Source organism: Canis aureus, chromosome 8 (genome assembly GCF_053574225.1).
Source record: "Canis aureus isolate CA01 chromosome 8, VMU_Caureus_v.1.0, whole genome shotgun sequence".
Lineage (NCBI taxonomy): Eukaryota > Metazoa > Chordata > Mammalia > Carnivora > Canidae > Canis > Canis aureus.
The window spans coordinates 57925248-57936123 of NC_135618.1; positions in this window are offsets into that span (position 1 = coordinate 57925248).

The following is a 10876-nucleotide window of genomic DNA, read 5'->3' on the forward strand; positions in this document are numbered from 1 at the left end:
GAGCAAGGTGAGAGTCTGTGGATGGGGGAAGACAGGGAAGGGGTGTCCACTCTGGGGGTAGTGATGAACTCTGTGGAATCCCAGCTGTGTAACTTGCTTGCTGAATGACCTCAGGCAAGTTACTTAACCTTTCTGGGCTTTGGTGTCAGCATCTATAAAATGGGAATGGAGGCAGTAAGGTTAGCATGGCACAAAGATTCAAGGAGTGGATAAGCATTTAAGAGTCTGGCACATGGTACGTGGTCAGTGTCAGCTCTTACTATCATTCAATTAACTCTGGCTCTAGGATTTTTAGGAGAGTATGGAAGGGAGTTCATCTCTGTTCACCAGGGTAGGAAAGCAGAAGGGATGGGGAGCAGAAGTCCTAGCTAAGAGCCAGGGTGGGGGTGAGGTGCCTGGAATGGGGTGGGGGTAAGGTGCCTGGAATGGGTTGGTAGGTAGGAAAGGTGGTCGGTCAGGAGGTAGGTGAGAAGCCAGGCAGAGCTGAGAAGAGAGGATCCCCATCTGTGCCATGGTCTGAATCTTGGGGGAATAACACTGTAGAATTCAAATGTCCTTCAACACACCATCTCCAGAGTTGTGCATTGATCTTAATCTTGCAGAAATAACCCATGTGGGTCTGCAGTGTGTCAGGCCCTATGTCCTAGGTACCATTGGCCAGGAGAGACATCATCCCTCCTTCATGGAACTTACTGTCCAATCAGAGGCGAGGGAGAATCTTGGCACTGAGTAGGAGTCAGCAGATGGAGAAGCCAGTGAGAGGGGATGTGGGTGAGGAGGTTTGGAGTGTCTGGAAAGCAGAGTACAACACAGATGAAGGAAACATCATGTGCAAAGGGCCCGTGGTGTGAGGGAGAATGGCACACTAAAGCGAGGAGAGAACTAGTGCCAGAAGAAGAGAAACTGGTTGCTGGGCTTCAACCAGTTGAAGAGTAGGTACCCAAGATACTTCGTTCCTGACAAGGTAACTGAGGTCAGAGGTTACATGAATGTCAAGGTCAATCATCAATTAAATGGCCAGGCTGGACTTCAGACTCAGGTATCCTGAAATCTTTGCTTTTGATCACCACTGCCTGGCCCTGTTCAGGTTTACCCAGGGTAAGTAGGCACAGCCAGCCTCCTGGACTGGTACAAGGCATGGGTGTTCCCCAGACTTTGATACATTATCCCTCCAGCCTCAGGAAGATATTGGGGTGGGAGACTGGGCGGCCGTGGGAAACCTCTGCTTGATGGGCCCTTGCCCGGAGCCTTTTACCTCTGTCTTGGAAAGTGCAATATTGAAAATCAATGGGGAGAAAGCATCTGAAAGGGGAACTAAATCAAATATCCCAATACAGAGGAGTTAATCATCCAAAATTAACCTTATAATGTCTAGTATCAAACTGATCTATAAAGAAAATCAATGAGAGCAAATCAAACCCCAAAGCCTCGCGCCCTACCCCTGCACAGCCTGCGACCAGAGTGTGGCAATTGGGCTCTATTACCTGGAAACTATCCCTCAGCAGTTGATATATTTAGCCACGGGCTCTCAATGGATAGTTTTCATATACATTTCTCCTCCTGCATTTGCTTAACTGCCATTCTTAGAGCCTTAAATAAGATGCACTTAGCTGAAAATTGTCCTTCACCGAGGAGACACGCTGTTCCCACTGAGATGGATAATCCAGCATTGTATATTTTCATGCTCAGAGGAAAGCAGGATGCTCATCAGAGGCGCAGCTACTTCTTGGTTTTGGAGCAGCCCAGAGCAATTTCTGGGGCCCAGAAGGAGCCCTGAGAGACAGAGTAAAGGTTGAACAGAGGAGACCCCTAGAGGCAGATCCAGGAAGGTAGTTTGGCCAAGCCAGCAGCAGGGATGTTTGGGGGGTGGGGCTGGGTGGGATATGAGCCACGTGGTCTTGCCGAAGGAGGGTGTCAGGAGTAGTTGGTTGGGACAGGGGCTGGGTAGCTGAACCACAGTCTCTCCAAATACTTTGAGCTGTTTTCTTTCAATCAGCAAAATGGAAATGATTTTTCTGGACAAAAGCATTGTGGCGGGGTGATTCATTGTCTAACCTCTGCACTAGGTATAAGCCCCAGGAGAGCAGAAGCCTTGTCTGTTGTGTTCCCTATGAAACTTCCAGCATCCAGAATGATCCCTAGCACACAGCAGGCATTCTCGGTCTGTAGGCATGCACTAAAGAATGGAAACGGTTCAGCAAAGTTCAACACCTGCTTTCAATCAAAATTGCATACAGAACAAATGGTAGTGAGCTGGCGTCGATAAGGGTGATGTGAGCAGTACGGCTGGCCTGATATAACACAGCTTGGAGCTGATGGCACTGGAACTGGAACTCAGGCCTTAGGCTCCTGTCACTATAAGCCACTGGTATCTTCCACCTTTTAGAGCAAGGTTGCTCAGTGAGGGCTGCGAGAGATGGCGGCAATGGATAAAAATGGTCAGAGTGAATGGTGACATCTGCAAGACAGCGGTGTGGGCAGCCCCAAGCTCTGGTCCTCCAGTGTAGGCCTCAACACTCTAGCAGAAGGCTTCAGAGCCAACCTTGTTGGGACTCTGGTGAACCGTCCAAAGTGGACAGCAACCAAGTGAGCACTGACTCAAGAGCAAGTCAACTTCAAAGAAGGGTGGGAAGTTTGGGGTGTTTTTTGTCTGCTCATACCCCACCCCCTGATAAATGACCGTGTCTTAGTGTTACCAAGGTACGTGTAGCATCTTCACACACCAGCACCCTAATATTCAAAGCAGAAGCAGAGAAAGACTCGCTATCATGGGAGCAGTGAGAGGGCCTTATTCCTCTGGTTTCTTTTTCTTGAGGATTGTGACCATCACCTTGGTTCCTCACCTCCAGAGAGCTCTAGTTTCTCATTCATCCTGCAGGTCTGAGCATCAGCATGGACCTTCCCTGCAAAGCTGCTGGGATCATGCTAAACTATATCACGTGGACACTGTGTGTTTACGGTCATCTTACCAATAGGTAAACTGAGGCTCAAAAGGTTTAGTAACTTTTCCATGGTCCCACAGCTACTAATGTTGAATCCGGGATAGAAACACCAGTGTCTCTGACTCCAGAACCATGCTTTTCCCCACAAAGTTTAGAGGCTCCCTTATAAACATTGAGAAACAGTGCTTTGTGCAAGTATATTGTGTCTGCATACAAATGGAGCATTTTCCAAGAAAATGGAAGTCTGCTTAATATGAGAACATTTATTTATGGAGTCAAGAGTGAGACAGTGAGTGTTTCCAGAGCAGCACTTGTTACTTCCCTGCCTTCATCCTTTGTTCTCTCTGTATGATGATTAAACTTTTAGAGAAAGAAAGACTTTCAAAAATTTCCCACAAAATCTGATTTTGTTGAAACAACAGCAGTATCGGAAACTTTCAGCCTTGTAGACCTACAGGGTGACCACCTTGGGACCTATCCAGGGTTATGTACCAGATAGATAGACCTGAGCTCAACAACCAGCTCCCACATTTCTGACTCACAGCCAGTTTCTGAAACTCCAAGTCCTGGGCTTTCTCATTTCATTCGTTCATTCACCAAACACTAACTGGTGCCAGCCTACTCTGTTAACTTTGCTGTCACCTGTAGGCTCCTGGGGCTGCTTGTGGGGGCCGGATACAGGGAAGCAGGGAGAGCATGGAGCAGAGCCCAGTGCATGGATCTTGAGGCAAAGAGAGATGCGGATCTCTCACCCACAAAGAGCAAGTGGGAAAGCCATGGAACGTGGTGGATAAATGTGCCATCTCTGGGTCAGACTTCCTGGGTCCAGATCCTGGTTCTACCACCAATGGGATTGCAGACCCTGGGCAATGACCCTGCACTTCATTTCTTACTCTATAAAATGTGGGTGCTGAGAATAACAGTTTCCATCTTATAGAGTTGTTTTGGGGAAATGAGGTAATTCATGTAAACCACTTAGCTGTTGAGAGTTGACTCTTCATCAGGCCCTGATGATTCTTTATATCCACTATCCTATTTAAGCATCTCCCTTTAGCTGGGGTCATGATCTCAGGGTCCTGGGATCCAGCCCTGCGTTAAGCCCTGCATTGGGCATCCTGCTCAGCGGGGAGCCTGCTTCTCCCTCTTGTTCTGCCCCCCCCCCCACCAGCTTGTGCTCTCTCGCCGCTCTCTCTCTGATAAACAAATAAAATCTTTAAAAAAATTATTCAAAGCCACAGAACTGTTAGGTTCAGAGCCCTGTGTGTCTGCATCTGAAAACCCAGTCCTTCCCCAACAACCAAGAGCTCGGCTGAGAAAGGGATGGGATGAGTTTTCTATGAATCTTGATGGGAATCGTGGCTCTCCTTCTGAGATGTTCATTTCCTTTTGCAATCCCATCAAGGAACATGCCCCTGAACAATGTCAGTTTTCCAGACTCTAGTTTGCACCATTCAGTTTGTCCCTTTTATGTCCATCTTCAGTTTCCTGGTATCTCGCTGAGCCCTTGTGGGACAAGTAGTAGCACTGCTGACATATTAGAAGACCTGTGGTAGCCACAGATACCTCATAGTCTTCCTTCCCTCCCCATTCTCCTCATCTTCTATGTCCTGAACATCCTATCTCTTAAACATCTCATCCTATTGTCCCTTCCCCTCCCAAGCCCTTAGCATCCCTCACCTGTAGGTCAACAACAGTGGCCCTAACTGGTCCCCCCCCCCCACCTTTAGGTTGTCATTTTTCCATCCATCATCCATAGCCACTTCTATGTGAACTTCGAAGATGCAGTTATGACTAGTCTGTCCCCGGTGTAACACCCTTCTCTGCCTTGCTATCACCTCTGACTATCAGATCCCTTCAAGGTCCGTCCTCTAAGACATGCCTGGAAATCTGACCTTTCCCTTGTATCCAAAAATCTCTGTCTTCCTTTACCTACCCAGGGGCTCAACACACTAGCTAGCAAATGGGCTCTGGGATCTCTGATTCTTAAACTTTCAAATGGGCAGCCCCTTCTGCCTTGAATAGATAGTTCAATCCTATAAGTCCATCCAATTCATTTCTTAAAATTCTAAGTGCTCAGCTGATGGCTCACATCCTCCAGGATGTCTTCCCTGATTATACTGGTTTAGGTCCTCTGCCTTTGCACTCCATGAATGCTCTGTGCTATGCTATCTCTGTCAGCTTGGTTATCCCTCCTGTGATGGTTTGGGACATTTTTCTTTCAGCAAATATTCACTGTCTTCCCATCCCACTGTGTGTAGAGAGTATAGATACCTGCCCCCATGACACTGACATATTTCAGGCAATGGGATGGGAGTGGGTATGACACAGGAAAAGGCTTGACTGTGCTTGTATGGTTGGGCTTGCAGTCTTGTGCTCCTATAATCCACTGGGGGAAGAGAAGGCTCTAGGTAGCTCCTGGTCCTTCAGTCTGCCTCCGAAATGAATACATGGGGAGCAGCCTGTAGCCAAACACAGCTGATCGGCAACCCACAGCATGAATGACCAACTGGGCCCAGCCCTAACCAGCCTGCAAATATGAGAACAAACACTTGTGGTCATAAGCCAACCTTTTATTAAACAGCATTCTGTGGCAATTGATGATGAATATTTATTTTTTACTTGTTTTCCCCCTTTGAGTCTGTGAACAGCTGAAGGGCAGAGACTGTCCCTTATATGTAAATCAATCTATATACCCTGCATTCAATATATGATTTGGCACATTAAAAAATGCCCCATATATGTTTGAAGGAAATGAAGGCAAGAGGAAAGGAACGTGGTGGGGGTGGGGCAAAGAGAAGCCAAGAGGAAGAAGGAAAGAAGGAAAAAAGAAAAGAATGATGGTATTCTCAGCAAAGCTCAAAAACCTTTGTTAAAACTGCTTTTTATTGGCACCTGAATTTAATGATGGAGCTCCATGCTGACAAAGCTGTCAGGAAAGATTCAGAGAGGAAGAAATGAAATGAAAAGTTACCAACATGACCATCTATCAATATGAATCCATCTCAGAAAGAATGGAAGTAGGCTACTTTGCCAGCTTAAGGTTGCCCAACTCCTACAGAGATAAAGTTACTCCTGGCAATGGCTGGACATTGATTGATACGATGACATCTTCTTCTGAAGGAGATGAAAGGGGTGCTGGAGAAGACCAGCCAAGAGATGAGGGGCTCACGGTAGCAACCACCATAGACATGACCTCCTGCATCCCCCTTACATTAGCGCCTCTGCTCATTTGGGAGGATTCTGACGTTGAGCACCATATGCAAAAGTTCAGTGGTTGTTGAAAGGAAATTGATATTGGGTAGGTTGCTGTGTTGGGAGTCACAATTTTCACTTACTGATGATTTGGCATGAACCATCTTCCCTAAGCCTTCCCATTTGTAGAAATAATTTTTATTTACTTTTTATTTTCATTTTTTCTGGTGCCTCAGAGAGCACCAGGGGAAGTTGAAATCCAAATGGTTTTCTGTTCCTAGAACTATACTTTCTCCAGGCCAGGAAGATGAAAATTTCTTTGGCCTTCCTTAGAGGTTCCCTAACTAATACCAAGAATCCAAGGATAATGACTCTGTCTTGAGCACTGGGGTCAGGCACTTTACATCAATTATCTCCTGTAATTCCTGGCAAGAATGCCGGAGAGTTGGGGGGGTGGGGGTGGGGGAAGAGGAAGAAGAACCAGTATTTCACAGAAGAGGAAACTAAATCTTTTTTTTTTTTTAATTTTTATTTATTTATGATAGTCACAGAGAGAGAGAGAGAGAGAGAGAGAGAGAGGCAGAGACATAGGCAGAGGGAGAAGCAGGCTCCATGCACTGGGAGCCCGACGTGGGATTCGATCCCGGGTCTCCAGGATCGTGCCCTGGGCCAAAGGCAGGCGCCAAACCGCTGCGCCACCCAGGGATCCCGAGGAAACTAAATCTTAGGTAAAAAACTTGCCTTTGATCATCTAGTGGGGAACTAAAATTCAAATGCAGCACTGTTGGAAGCCAGCAGTCAAGTCTATTACATTGCACCATATAACACCATTTCTCATCTCTGGCTCTGGTCCGTCCATAAGCAGGAGATGCTCTTGCCAGTCTCAACATGCCAATCCCTGACAGAGAAGACTGCAGCAAACAGAGTCGGGAAGTTTAGCATGTTCACTGTCTTCCCAAAATTAGCATGTCAAAAAATCTTTCCTTGCCTATGATAACTCTGGTCTCCAGGGAAACAGGGTTATAATACAATGCCAGTGGCAGTAGACAAAACCAGCATGCAGGTGGGTTGGTAAATGCTCCTGCTGGGTATAGGAAGAAGCGTAGCCCTAGGAACAAGGTGAGATTTTTAACCTCAGCTCCACTGTGTGACCTGAGCAAGTCACTTGGTCTTCTTCCTCGGCCTCATTCCTTTGAAAAAATGGAAATGGGGATTTTTGCTTTGCATTTTCTATGGTACTAAAAACTAGAAACAGCATAAATGCCCAATAGGAGGAAATAGGCGACATTTTGACGTACTCGTCTCGTTTCATGGCCATTAAAAAATGGTTGGGTGAAATATGGACCTGTTTCATGTTTAACTAGGTTTCAGGCACTGTATTTTACATATATCAGCTCTTTAATTCCCCCCAAATCTACAAGGTTTTTATCAAAGTCCATTTCATAGATAAGGTGAAATAATTTGCTCAAAGTCACAGCAAATATGTGAAATCAGAATTAAGACCAAGGCCATCTGCTCTGGAACTCACTCTGACCACAATATAATTACATAGAAATATGTTCTGATTTTAAACTTTAAAATGCAAGTATAAAATGGAATGATTATCAGTTAATTATTAGTATGTAAAAAACTACGACCTCAAAACATAACGGCTTCAAATAACAATTATGTTTCATGCAATCGATGGCATTTTCACAATTCTGCAAACCAGGCTGGGCTCAGTCAGATGGTTCTTCTGTGGGTCTTGCTGGTGGTCTTCTGTATGGGTATATTCACAGGGCCAGTGCAGGTGGGGACTGGTCTCAGTCTGGAGGCTGGAAAGACTGAGCTCCTCTCTCCCTGTGATTTCTCCAGCAGCATCGGCATGCTTCTTGTGTGGCTGCTCGGAGGTCCCAAGAAAGCTAATGTGGGAGCTGCCCAGATTTCTAAAGGCTTAGGCCTGGAATTGACATAGCTCCACTTGGCCACATTCTGAGACACAGGACCAGACCACACAGGGTAGAAATTCCCGAAGCATGCTGCACTGGGGGCCACCAGTGTCCTACAGGACAGTTAGGGGATAAGAATCCACCTATGCTAAAACACATTTTTAGAGGTACCCAAATGGGAATCCTTTCAAACATGAACAGTGTTTATCTGAGTGCAGAGAGACTGTAAGATCTCTTTCTTCTCATATTGGCCTATCTGTATTTTCCAAATTGTCTAGAGTAAATATATACAAGTTTTACATGGGTAAAAATAATTGAGGTGGGATGCCTGGGTGGCTCAGCAGTTGAGCATCTGCCTTTGGCTCAGGTCATGATCCCGGGGTCCTGGGATCAAGTCCTGCATCAGAGACCCTGCAGGGAGCCTGCTTCTCCCTCTGCCTCTCTCTCTGTCTCTCATGAATAAATAAATAAAATCTTTTTAAAAAATCGAGGTGACCTTTTGTTTCCAGGAATAAGAAAATAACTCTCAGTCTGTCTGGTCCAAGCAAAAATTGACAATGCTTATCTAGTCCTTATTATGTGCTTGCACATATTAACTCTTTTTCTTCTCCCAGAAACTATGAGGGGGTACTATATTATCCCTATCTTACAGATGCTCAAACTGAGGCATAGTAGCAGCCAGAGCTGGGAATCAAGGTCAGGCAGTCTGGCTCCAGTGTAAGGCTCTGTGCTTCAGTTTCCTCCAAGCCTTTGGATGCAAATTCTAGGAAATTAAAACCCAGGGACCTCCCCTATCACTCTAGAAAGTCCCTATAATTTTATCTGTTCTGGCTGAGTGCAGGGAAACAGAAAAATGGTGTGCAAGAGTAGACCTCAAGGTAGAAATCTCTCGACCTTGCCTAATGGCTTTCCCCCATTTACTATGAACCATATCAGCAAACATACATATAGAGAATTTACTTCTCTATCACAACACACACCCACAAAGGTGCATCCGTGCATGTGTGGGCAAACACATGTGGATAGATATGCACATCTCCACATTGATGCATGGATCGGGACAGCTATATGCCTGACACGGTTTGCAGATCCAGGCACACACAGAGCCACATGGGAAGGCATGCGTATGCATATACACGCACACACCTCAAAAGTAAACTCACCATGCGTGCACATACAACCATTTATTTGTAGGAGGCAAGTGGATATATATGCATATGCATGGATCCCCACTCTGCATTTATGCAAATCATGCATTTACTTGCTGTGTGCTCCCATGTGTGTGCAAATACCAGCATTTGTACATAAATACAGACCACACATGCAGCTATGCAAATTCCTGTCCTTGCTCACTTTTTGGATTACTGAACTCCCAGAAAATCCTCACAGAGAGACAAACTCTGAAATATTCCTTCCCTCACAGAAAAAAAAAAAAAAAGCAGAAATTTACATCTATACCTTCAGAGATGATTTTTATAGATTCACTCATTCACTCATTCATTCATTCATTCAACAAATATATTGAATGCTGACAATGTGCTAGCCATAGCTCTGGGTGTTGGGCATTCAATACTGAATAAAACATATGAACCATTTCTTCCATCGTGTACATTACATTCCATGGTTCCCAGGCAGAAGTATGTGGGGCCACAGAGACTCGCCTGAGCTTCTAGAACACAGCTTCATGGGTATTGCCAATGGGAATTTTACTCTTCCAAGAGTGAGAGTAGCTCGCCGGGCTGAGGCAGTGTCAGATAATGGCATCAGAAACCATGGGAAGCTTGGGACCCTCACCAACAGCCCCAGGGTCATTGGTGGACATAACCCAATCTGTGGGAGGTTTGTCCATCTGGCCACAGGGTGTAGCCTAGTAAAGATGACTATGGCAGGGACGCCTGGGTGGCTCAGTGGTTGAGCATCTGCCTTTGGCTCAGGACATGATCCTGGGGTCCCAGGATGGAGTCTGGCATTGGGCTCCCTGCAGGGAGCCTGTTTCTCCCTTTGCCTATATTTCTGCCTCTCTCTGTGTCCCTTTTGAATAAATAGTGAATGAATGAATGAGTGAATGAGTGAATGAGTGGAAGAGTTCAATACCCCTACAGCCTTGTTTTGTACCAGGCACTGTTGACGTGCTGTATGTGAGCATCGTAGTATTTCATTGACTCCCAACGACTGCCCTTTGGAGGCAGTGAAACTGACAGAAATGTTAAGTAACTTTCCTCAGTTTCTACTAAATAGATGGATAGATAGAGGAAGAGATAGGACATAAAAAGTGATAGAGCTGGAGGCGCTAAGGAGTTTTATCTGGTCGAGATTGCACATTCCTGCCCGCTGCAGAAATACCACGCACTCGAGTTCTGAAACACCATTTATTTTAAGATGCGCCATGGATTTATTAATAGCTTTTCAGGGGAAAGCAAACAACAGATCAAAACACGTACACAAATCTAATCACATCAAATACATACATCAGTTGTTAGCGAGGTCCCAATGCAGAAGCTTCCACGTGTGGGAAAACATGTGTCTTTGAATCAGGAGTCGGGGGTGTTATATGAGCCAACAGGAGCCTAATAAGCAACCTTGGCAGGGACCCGGTGACCGTACACCTACCTGGGCTCCTGCCTCCGCTCTCAGCCTGGGATCTGACTTGCTCAGTCTCTGCTGGCTTCAAGTCTCGCCTTTTGCTTTCTTTGTTTCCAGCTAGTTGCCTTAGAATGCCCCGCTGCTAGCTGGAGGCTCTGTAACTTTGAGCTCCCAGCCACAGCTCCCAGCAGACCAGGGCACACACCTGAAAAGGGGGAGCAGACTTAAGTC